A 12,597-nucleotide genomic window follows, 5' to 3' on the forward strand; every position below is an offset into this window, starting at 1 on the left:
TAAATCTTTAAAAAAAAAAAAAGAAAATAATTATATAGAAGAAAAACACCTAGGAATTTTCTTTGAAAAAAAAGAAAGTAGACAAGACTGTTCGACAAAGAAAATGCCCCACACCCTGCTTGGAAGATCCTAAATGACTTCCAGGGGTGCAGAGGGGAAAAGGCCTACCAATCTTTAACCAAAGGCCAGATCTTGAACAACTTATCAAGAGCCTACAAGGGTGACCATAACCAGAGATCAGATGTAAAGGCTGATCTCTGTGGCTGGCACAGGCCATCTTCCAAGAAGAGTATCTCTCAGAAGCAGCCTTTCAGATTCACATTCTTACGTATAATCTTAGAAACTTAGATGCTACTCTGAGGGAGAAGAAAGGGCAACAAATTTTTAAATCTTAGAATTACTCTTTACTGAGAATTGACTGAGATTACTTTTTTTTTTTTTTTTTGTGGCATGGAGAACCAAAATAGAGGTTGAGTTGGGGGAAACATTTTAAAACTAAGGGTTCTTTTTGTATTTCATACTCCATGGCCTGTGAAAATTTGTGCTGACCATTACAAATGACTGAGTTTTGTATGATCATGCTTTGCCCAGGAGGATCCTATCCAGGACCCTATAGTCTACTTAATATTAAAATCAATGTAAAAGACACCCAAGGACTGGGTCTCCACCATGGCACAGTGGGTTGAGCACAGTGTTGTGAAGCTATCTGCAGTCCCTGCAGCATGGGTTCGATTCCTGGCTGGCCAGGGAGATACCCACATGGTGTGGCAGACCTCTCCTGTCTTGCCCGCTGCTCCCCTCAGCAGTGTTTTCAGTCTGTCTGCCTGTTCTGCTCCCTGCTCTGTCTCTGGTGAATTCTCTCACCATCCCACGCCTCTGGCCTGTACCCCAGTTCTTGTATAAATAAAATAATAAAAATATAAGAAAAAATAAAGACACCCCAGGACAGAAGCCAGTTAATGTTGAGAATCCATCCAAGAATAAAATCTTTGTGCATTTCTCCAATCCCTTGTCCTCAGTCATCTAGCTGGTCCCCAGCTTTGGCACCTAGTTCTCTCCTTAGGTCTTCCCAGCCACTTCCTTGGTCTGCCTGTGTCTTTCATTATGACTCCCAGCATGTATAGAAGGTCTTGGTGATGAAGACCTCTGACTGGCTGGCAGGACAGATCTGATCCACAGGCTGCACAGGCAGCCCTCCTCTTCTGGATAGTCAGCAGTTGTCCTTGGTAACTGCTGTCTGTTCTTTTCTGCTCTGCAGCTTCTTCCCTTGGAAGCTGAACTCCAGATCCATCTACCTCAGTCCTCTGGCTTCTGATTGGGCTTAACCAACGGGAGGCACTGGTGGGAAGTAAAGGGGCCAAAAATTAGAATAAAGAGAGCTCTGAATATTTAGTCTCCATGAGCTTTGGTTTGAATAAGGCTTTATTCCTCCCCCAAGATCCAGCTTCTATAAAGTGAACCCCTTTTCCTGCAGCCTTAGAGGTTATGATGGTTTCTGCTGAGCCTGGTCCCTGGGTCCTTTGCCACCTCCTGGTTCTTAATATCTTTATTAATCCCTCCTCAACTAATCTTGTAGAGAGTCATTGGCATCTTCTCCAGACCCTGCTTCATCCCCCTCTTATCCTACACCTGCCCTCACATCTTCTAAGAATATCTGGAAACACATAATTTTAGGATTCAGTAGCTTTAGAAACCTATGCATTTTTTTATTTTTAATAATTCAAGTTAGGAATTTCCTTTGAATTATCCATGTGGGAGTTTAAAGGAAGGTCTCTCTAGCTCTGAGCAGTCTGTCAGATTAATGAGCAATTGGTTTTTGAGCCAATTTGTTTGGCTAAAATACAAATAAACTAGAAGCCCATTCAGCTCCTTCAAGCCCCTCCCGGGAAGGGGCTGGATCCATCCCTGACACACAGTGGATGGAGAGGTCACTGCAGCTGGAAGCCAAGCACCAACACCTGATGGGGGTTTGCGGGGAGCAGCAGGATGACCCTGGGGAAGGAGACCTGGATGGCTGCAGCCTCTCTCTCCACCTCTCCAGGGCTCCTGGCGCCTTGTCCTCAGGAAAGCAACTTTCACTGTCTAGAAAACAGGAGATGTGGCTATTTGATAAACTTCTATTTTTTTCCTTAATCATCATTCTAATATCCTGTATCTGTAGTCATTTCATTCTACTTCCCAGGCTGGGAGACTGGTGTTCTAATTTCTGACTCATAAAACCATAATTTTTAGTTACAAAGAATTTAAGATAACTTGGTCCTGTTATTTTGCTTTGAGAAATTACAGTGATTTAATGTCCAAAAAAGGCAAGTGACTTCACATGATAACAGGCCTGGGATGAAAACCCTGCTTTTCTCTCTCCAAATTCCTTGACTTTCCTCTGGATTGGGAAACCCACATATTGGCAACCCACAAAATAGAGAGTGTGTTGTGTAAACCAAAGTGATGTGAGGGAGGGTCTCATGTGATTACCTTGCTGTGATGTGGGTTTATCACAGACACTTGATTAATGTATATTGATGATATGGACTTAGGTCAAATGATTTACATCAGTTTGAAAATAAGTTCTCACCCAAAATAATAACCAAAGGAAACTGTTAAATGGTATCAGAACAAAGAATAGATTTCTATGTTCACATACTCTCTTTATGGCTCTAGAACCTTCAGATGTTCTCTAAGAAACACCAGGCAGAGAGAAGGAGAATGACAGTCCTACCAGTTGTTTTAGCCTAACTGCTCTGAGCTTGCATGTTAGCTAGGAAGACACACAGTGCTTCTTTCTTCTCTCTGTTTACCTGATGGGCTATTCTTGGCATTTTTCTTGAGAAGGGAATGAGAATTACACACTTCTTTCTAGACACAGATAGCAATGCCCTCTGACAATTGTCCTTTTGTGTATATTCTTGAGAATTTTATCATTTGAGAAGGAACAAAGCCAAATGTGGGAATCCAGCTCTTTTGAATGACAAAACTGAAGATTCACTAAATAAGACCAAGCCTACCTGTCCTCCTTTTGTGGGACTTGACAGTCTGCACATTGTTCCACCACCTCCAGCCTTTTATTCTGCCAGTGTCTTCCTCACCACGTTACCAAAGCAATCAGCCTCCTGTGTCTCTGATCATGTTTCTCTCTGTAAAAACCTTCATATGGGTCCTCATTTTTCTTGAAGTCCTGACCCAGCAACAGGCTTGCAAACCTGGCTCATGCCAACCTCGTCAGTGTCTCATAGCTGGCCCCCACCTCTCCACCAGACCAGAATTTATCCTCATCATTCAGTCTGGACTAGTGCCTGGTTTTTTGGCTAATATATCTAAGACAAAAAGACAAAAAACTCCTTAGGATTTAGAAAGGAGAGATACTGTTTCAGTCATTTTGATAGATGGAAAAGTTAGAAATTGGATGCTATCATCAATTGTAACTTTGTCTAAGAGATAGCAGGTTTCAAATGCATTAAGATTATTGTGTCATCACGAAAGTCCCCAAATGTCAATTCACCCATGAATTGTGATTTAAAGCATAAAGATCAAGATAATTTCGGGAACTAAAATATTCCAAAATGGATCTATTAAACCTTAGAGTTTTCCTTAGGATAAGTGGATAAGCAAATCTTCTAAGTCATTTTCTTAGATTGGAAACTCTGTCAATACTGGGATTTTTTTGTCTTTTTGAAATAACTTCATTTTATTCACAAAACTAGGGGATATTATTTACCTTGGACTTCAGTCTTCGTATACTTATTACACCCATTCCCCGTACATCACAGCAAGCAGGAGATGGCAGGTTTTCCCAAAATCTTCCTTCTCTGCTTTGTTAACCCACAGACCACCAGGCAAAAAGCCAGCTTCATAAGATGCTGAGGGCACACAGAACATAAAGAAGCCATGAACTTGAAGCCAAACTGAGAGAAAAATCCAGTTATCTCTCAAGAGATTCAATTTTGTATATTTTCTCCCATTCTTAAAAACCATCTGGGGGAATCTAGACGATGTGAACAACTTGAAAAATAGTAAATAAGTCAATAACAGAATAAGTAATTTTAACAAGTTAAACAGAGATAGTCACCAAAAATGGAAAATGACAAATGGAGAAATGCCAAATTTATTCACAAAAGCTATATCTATAGTTTAATAACTAATGTTTTTAAATGGTCTAACATTAGTACTTCAGAGTTGTGTAGGGTAATTGCCTGCTTGATTGTCTCCTTCTCTGGGGAAGGTGAGGTGAGATGAAGGTGAGAAGGTTAATCTAAATGGAAAGATCTAGAAAGTAGAAAAAATATTTTTGTGCTGTCTTATAACCCTAACCTTAAAGGCCTTTCAAAATTCATTTTGTATTTCTTAAATTATTTTCTTCAGAATGTGCTTATGGTTAAAGGAAGGATACATCTACATGTTAGATTTGACTAAATATTTTCATTTTTACATGGAATATTAGTTTTTCAAAAATGAAAAAATACAACACGTCTTCCTGGAAAGACACGTTAATCTAAAATCTAAAAATTACTTCCTCTGAGCATTTGTTTAAAATCATTAAACTTCAGCCTCTTTTGGAGCAGAGTAATTTACTGAAATGAAATCAACCAATTACACTCTTACGTCAAATGTGTACTTACAAAATTTACATTATTTCATAAAAATTAGAACTATTTTATTCCTTTTTGTTTATATTCCAAGTTTAGTTTCTATTCCCGTATTATGTTTGCTTCTGATATTTCTCTTTCATCAACTTGCTAAGATTCTATCTTACCAAACAGCAAAAGAAGAGGTGCATTTCTAAGCATTTATCAGAAAATGAGGATATTCTCTAACTTTCTTCCACTTACTTAAATGAAAGTTGTTGTTTTTTTCCCTTTAACAAGAAATAAGGGAAATAATAAAGCATTTCACAATGAATTTTATTTCTTCTCTAACTTTTTTCTTCTTACTCTGAAGAAGTCAAGAACTGTAAACGGAAAGGAAGTTGGAAGTGAAAAGAAAAATCTTGCTCTGATGGGAGATAAACATGAATAAGCAACTGAATTCAATTTTCACCAAAAAAATGAATTAGATGCATAGAAGTAACAATAAAAGGCAACTTAATATTTTTAAAAGTATAGAATCAAATATTTAACAAGATTATGACAGAGAAATATATAAATTTGGAATGAAGAAGTTGCAATCAATAAACATGGAAAGATTTTGTCTCTTTAAAAATATCAAATTTAACATGGAAAGACAATGGAGAAATACCTGAAGAAGATATAGCAAAATGTTACTATTTTCTGAAACTAAAGCACTCATACAAATTGATAATACAATATAAAATACCTAATATAAAAAATAAAATAAGTAGGTAAACAATATAAATAGATAATTCAACACAGAAAAAATTAAAATGGTCAGTTAATACAGTAAATATATTGCATTGAATAGTTACGAGAGATGAGAGACAACATTAAAATTATTTAAACTCTCATCTTTTAAAAAGTCTAGGGTTTTTTGTTCTGTTTTTTGTCTTATCCTTTTCTCTGTATTCACCCTAATCCAGTAATATAACATATCAATCTACATTAAAAACATTAATAAAATCAACCAGTATTCTAACCCTAAGACACTATTCTAGGAAAACAACAAAGTAATCCTAAAAAAGATATATGTACAAAATGTTCACTATGTCTTTATATTTAATAGTAAAAAAAGAATACACTATTGCAGAACATTTTAATAGTTTATACTATGTAATATGCAGTCATTACTATTCATTTTAAGGACACAATTTAGCAACAACAAAAATCATTTCAAAAGTTAAGTGGAAAGAGGAATATAAAAATTGCAGGTAAAATTTTATTGCTTTTTGAAAATTGTCACCTCAAGGGGCGGCAGCATCGGCAGGGGTGAGAGAAAGGATACTCAAAGTCCACATGAGAGAGGCCAAGAGGGTCTTACACCTTAAAAAATGTAGCCCTGATCTATGGGCAGTCAGTCCCTTGCTTATATAGAACCAGGTTCAGAGAAGGTGGGCACAGAAGTGGTGGAATGTCCATGTTTGGGGGATGGTATTGGGGATGTAAACCAGGGAGTGACCAGGGGCTATTGCCTGGGGGGCTCCATTGTTCCTGCTGGTCAAAGCATATTATCTCTATTCTGGTACCTTCTTGCTGTTTTCAGCAGATACTGGTTTTCCAGTATGCTCCTCATATCAGGACTTTGCCCTTGGTGAGAGACCCTATGTGTGACCCCTACACTTAGCTGACAAGCAGGAACTCTGGGCAACAAAACAATATCCCCTAGAACAGGGGGGTGGGGAGCCCACAAAAAATCCTAATTTTGTAGGAAACAAAAATAACTGAAAGTCAACCCCCCAAAATGTTGATAGGAATTGTATTTTGAGGAAGCCATGATAATGTCTTCTCTTTTTTCCTTTTTTGCAAATTTTGAAATTTAATTAATGGCTATAATTAATACTGTAAATTGAAAGAACTTATTTTACTAAAATATTAGATAAAAGAAATTGTAATAGCCATTTAGTGTTTATGATATATTATTTATTTTCTATCATGGGATTAGTAAAACTAAATTTTGTTGAGATGTTAATCACGTTTTATCTCATTAAAATTGCAACATTGCACCTATTAATCTGAAGTTCTGAGCATACAACAAATATTAACTGAGTTTGTTTATCCAATTGGGTAAGTTTTATTTGTTTTTTTTAAGGACATACTCTGTAGTCAGAAACATTGTATTAAGGATTAATTTGCGAGCTCTAATTTTACCTAAACAATTCTATGAGGTCTTTTCTCCATCATCATGAGGAAAAAAAATGCAGTATAGAAAAGTTTTAATTGGGCCTCCCTGGTGGCATAAGGGGTTAAGATGCAACCTACGAAGCTCGCCACAGCCACTGCAGCACGAGTTCAATCCCCGGCCAGGGAGCTACCTACATGGCTCAGCAGACCTCGCCTGACTCACCCGCTGCTCCCCTCAGCAGTGTATTTCAATCAATCTGCCTGTTCTGCTCCTCACTCTGTCTCTGGTGAATCCTCTCACCCCCCCACACCTCTGGCCTGTACCCCAGTTCTTGTATGTATAAATAAAGAAATCTTTTTTAAAAAAGAAAGAAGAGTTTAATTAATTGGCACACTATCATACTGATGAGTTCAGGAGCTAGTATTTGACAGGAAGCATATCAAATAATAAAACTATGTTCAAAAGAAGCAGACAGTGTACAAGGAATGGGGTAAGTTATTAGGATAAAATCCAGTTGTTTTTTTAAAATGGTCAAATATCTTCCCTTTTTATTGAGGTAACATTGGTTTACAACACTATATGGAAGGAACAGAGCTTAGTGACTAAAGCAAATCCTAGAACTATACTGTCTTGGTCTAAATCCCAGGCCCACCATTTCCATACAGTAGAAGACCTTAAGCAAGTCATTAAATCTCTCTGGGATATATTTATCCTTAACATATGTGGATTAGCAAAGTCTTAATGTATAACATACATGTAGTTTCCAATGTATTTTGCATTATTCAGAAAAATACTAGAATGTATATATGCATTTGTTATATACATATGTAATATGTATATGGAATCTTGATTCAGATACACAAACACACATAATTATGATGCATCACATTTATGCTTAAGATCTAGTCAAGATATTAAGAAACTTCTGTTCTATTGCCAGAAAGAAAGTATAATTTATTTATTGCTAACAGCCCCACTCAGCAAGGTATCTCATTCAGTTACAGAGGAATACATCTTGAAAGCAATTTATCTTAGTATTTTGTCCTAGGAAATTGCATTTCTCAAAGCCAGGCAGACTACAGGTGATTTATTCAAAGTTGCAATGTTCAAGATAAGCTTTTGGCTATACCTGCTTCAAAAATACCCATGCTAAACTTCTTTTTTTTCCTCTCTTTTTTAAATTATTTTTTTAATTTATTTTTTTAATTTAAATTTTATTTTTTATATTCTCCATACAATTACAACCTCCTTATTTTGATCCCAAGCCCTCCTTTCCCCGCCCCCCACCTGCCATAGAGTGTCTCTGATTCATAGTTGTTTGTCGATTTTGATATTTTCTTTCTTATAGTTATTCTTTTTCCTGGTCCCTTATTTAAGTTTTCTAGATTCCTGCTATGAGTGAGACCATCCGGGATTTTTCTTTTTTTTTCTGGCTTATTTCGCTGAGCATGATCCCTTCCAGCGCCATCCATGTTGCTGCAAATGGCATGTGTTGATCTTTTTTGAATGCTGAGTAATATTCCGTGGTGTATATGCACCTCATCTTCTTGATCCATTGATCTATTTTGGGGCATTTGGGCTGTTTCCAAAGCTTAGCTATTGTAAACAGTGCTGCTATAAACATAGGGGTGCAGGTGTTCTTTGGAATTGATGTTTCTGTGTCCTTTGTGTAAATCCCTAGGAGTGGAATTGCTGGGTCCTATGGAAGCTCTATGTTTAGTAGGTCCAGAAATCTCCACACAGCTCTCCACAGTGGTTGGACCAGTTTGCACTCCCACCAACAGTGCAGGAGAGTTCCTTTTTCTCCACACCCTTGCCAACATTTGTTGTTGCTAGTTTTTTTAATATGTGCCATTCTCACTGGTGTAAGATGGTATCTCATGGTAGTTTTGATTTGCATTTCCCTGATTACAGGTGATGAACATTTTTTCATATGCCTGGTGGCCATTTCCATGCTAAACTTTTTAACACACCACATGAATTTATTTCTTCATTTGGAATATACCCAAACTTTCTTTTTTTTTTTAAGATTTATTTATTTATATATACAAGAGCTGGGGTACAGGCCAGAGGCGTGGGGGTAGTGAGAGGACTCACCAGAGACAGAGTGGGGAACAGACAGGCAGATTGACCAAAGTACACTGCTGAGGGGAGCAGCGGGGTGAGTCAGGAGAGGTCTGCTCTGCCATGTGGGTTGCTCCCTGGCTGACCAGGAATTGAACTCGTGCTGCAGTGGCTGCGGATAGCTTCATAGGTTGCGTCTTAACCCTTGAGCCACCAGGGAGGCCCCCAAACTTACTTTCTTTAAATATCTTTATCTTTCTTGAGAAAACTCCCTGGACTTACCTCTAAGCATATTAAAGTAGGTTTTCTCTAACTCATCCTAGATCAGTGCCTCAAGTTTCATAAAAGGAGGTAAGCGCTACACTGATGTGTTGACTCAGAGACCATGTGTTTTCTTTCTTTAATGAACAAAGAGAAGTTTTTCATTCTGTGAGTAGACAGCACAATCTCAAAACTCATTATTGTGCATATTTATGAAGAGCTCATTAAGAAAAGGATACTCATAGTGGATGTACAACCTCTTCAGGTCTAAATGGGCAGTTAAATCTTTTCTGAAATAAAATTCCTTCTGCAAAAGTGAAAAGCCCTCAGGAAAAAAAAAATACACCTGTGCCCATTCTTGCCCACTAAAAACATTATTTATAGGGTTACTAGAATTCTTCTTTCAAAGTTTATTAACTCCTTGTGGGTTCCTGAAACTGGTTAATAATTTTTGCTCAGGATATTCCAAAAATCTTCCAAGACCACTGAAGTGCTGCTTACGTAAATGAGCCAGTGGTATTTAGTTCAATCGTTTTATTTTCCATAACTATTTTTTTTATCATGATGACCACTGCCTAAATTAAGATATATCCACTTACTGTTTCCTAAAGATGCTGTGTAAGGCGTTCATTCTATCACACAGGGTCCTGTTTAGAATAAACTTTAAATCAGACATGACAGTGCTTCTCCTGAGTGGATGATTTGTCTCTGCTTCATGAGCACTCTGAGTGAGATATCAGTTCATATTCCTTTCTTTAGATTTATAGCTGGAAATCTAACAGTCAGATCTGTGGTCGTTTCCTGGTAAGTATTTAAGAGGTCAGGCTGTTTGGGGGACATTAACTTCATTACTAACTCTACCTCACCTTCTCTTGGCCTCAAATATTTCTTTTGGTCCTTAACTTTATCATCTACTTCTTACCTGTGAGTCTTGTTTAGATTCCCTTTTATAAATATTGTAGAACAATGCAAAGCGGGAAGAAGAAAATGAAGAAATAAGGGAAATTATACATTGTCTGCTTCTTTTGAACATAGTCTTATTATGTGATATACTTTAGAAATATTAGACGTCAATTTCTTTAAAAACTTTCTTTCAGCAGCATTATCTCATAAGCATTTTGCCTAATTTTATAAAGCATCTACAGATCAGGGATCTGGCCTATGTTGTTTTATTATTTAAAAAAAAAATTCCAGTAAATGAGGTTTTCAGTTTACACTTATGAAGTCAAAATGTCAAGATGACTCAAAAACATTAAATTGCAAGTGAACTTTGCAGATTTGATTTGGTAAAGATAACACAAGATTCAGTGAGACCGTGTGTCTACAATCTGCCTGCATGAGCAATCAGATCCATCCAGGAAGACAACATCAAAGGCCAGACCCACACCACTTCTGCAAATACCTGGGGTGGAATTAATGTAATAGAATTTAATAGTTTCCTCAAAAAAAAAAGTCAAAGCATGTGGGAAATATTACAGAGTATCTCCTCTAATGAGAATCTCAGTGAGTCATAATTTGTGGAAAGCATGCACTTCGGGGTGAGGCCCACAACAAATAAGTCTACACAGAGTTCCCACTTCCCATTTCTTTCTACCCAGAGGCAGGATTACTGAGGACAAAGATTCCCTGGTCAGGTAAATGGAAATGTCTTAACACAAAGATTTAAGTTATGTCAAGGAACACATTGGAACCTGATGCATATCGCACATGAACAGCTCTTCACTCCGAGACCTTTCTGGAAGAGATTTGAGCAGTGAACTCCATATGTGTCCAGAAGAAATAAATGTAATGAAATTGGAGATTTATGGAGTTGGAGGATTGAAAGTCTTGGATGTATGATCCAGGTGTTGCAGCTGAGCTAGGATGTGACAATCTCAACCACCCATGTGGGCATTCCACATTCCTCTCTCTTACAAAAAGATCCGTGGTTGAGGAAGATGATGTATTAAAATCAGTCCACACCTTCCTGACCACCACTTGTCATTTCATAGTGTTAAGAAAAGTGGAAGCTATAGAGAGAGATTGGTCTGACCCTCTTGGAATCCTACCTACAAAATCCTGAATACCTTTACTCTGAAATTCCTATGACCATTGGCTATTTTGCTTTTCATAGTAGCTGCCAGTCTGATTGCTCTCACCCTCTTTGTAGCCAGTGCTACAACTGAAGTGTCTGTCTTCCTGCTGCATCAAGATAAGCCTGCATCTTCTACCTGGAAACCTGATTTTTTTCTAGAAAACCCTCTCTATTCCTGGAATCTTGGGGACTCTGGAAATGCCACAATTCATAAATGTGTTTATTTCTGCAGCTCTTTTGCAGAGGTCTCCCAGTGAAGACTACAAGTAGCAAGTGACACACCAGCCCTGAGGTTCTATCTCCTCCTGGCTAAGCCCTTGGAACCAGGAACTGTCCTTTCCACACTTGCTTTACAAGAGCCACATGTAATTATATAACTGCTCTCTGCATCATCTAGGCCACAGGAGAGATCAGAGGTCCATGCTATCTGCATGGCTTTACCCCTCGAAGCCCCTCTAAAGCTATAACTGTGATCCTCAGAACCCTTTAGAAGTCACAGTGTCTGAACCACGTGAATCAGAAATGATAAGCTTCTTGGGCCTCCCCGGTGGCGCAGCGGTTGAGCACTAGGCTGCGAAGCTGCCCGCAGCCTCTGCAGTGCTGGTTCGAACCCCGGCTGCCAGCGAGGGTCCCACGTGGTGCGCAGACCCCTCCTTCTTCTGCACCCACTGCTCCCCTCAGCAGTGTACTTCGTCAGACTGCCTGTTCTGCTCCCCACTCTGGCTCTGGTGAATTCTCTCACCCTCCTGCACTTCTGACTGTACCCAGTGCTTGTATAAATAAATACTAAAAAAAGAAAAGAAATGATAAGCTTCTTCTCCACCTCAGATGAATATCTTCTGTCTCCTACATTATCTCAGCAGCAGGGTAATTATGGTATGTGGGGCTGTGGTAAATATTTTTCTCAGGACCCTATCTTTTATTTTTGTTTAATTTATTGATATTTAAAGTGTTTTATAATGTTCATGGGGATATGTGAGGTAAAGTGACCTTTCCGTGACTATTTTAAATGAGCTGAGGAGTAATACATAGGTGTTTATTGTGCAATCAATGCACATGAAGATTCCTCATCCAGTTCCACCATTCTTGTGGTCCAATTATATGTGATTCCATGAAAAAAATATGCCCCAGCCAGCAGAGGTGATCCAGGCTATCCTCCTGGAACTGGGCCCACCTTAGGGAGCTGGGAAACCCCACAGACAAAAGCTCTGAAGTTCTTGGGGATCTACTCGACCCTACACCTGGGCCAGGACCCATCTGGGCTGTGGCGCAGGCTCAGCGTGCCATGTTCAGACAGCATGCTAGACACCACGGTATCACTTAGAAAGTTTTGAGGATGTAATCCAAAGTGTAAGACCTCATGAGACAGATCTTTCTCAGGGAGTCAGGACAGGCCAATCTACTACATACACACGTGCTCCTTTCTACTGGTTTGGGGGCTAATTTCTTTCAAGTTGTGAAGGCATAAAAAT

This window comes from Talpa occidentalis, unplaced genomic scaffold, assembly GCF_014898055.3.
Source record: "Talpa occidentalis isolate TD23 unplaced genomic scaffold, MPIMG_talOcc4v2.1 talOcc4.2, whole genome shotgun sequence".
In the NCBI taxonomy this organism is placed as follows: Eukaryota; Metazoa; Chordata; class Mammalia; order Eulipotyphla; family Talpidae; genus Talpa; species Talpa occidentalis.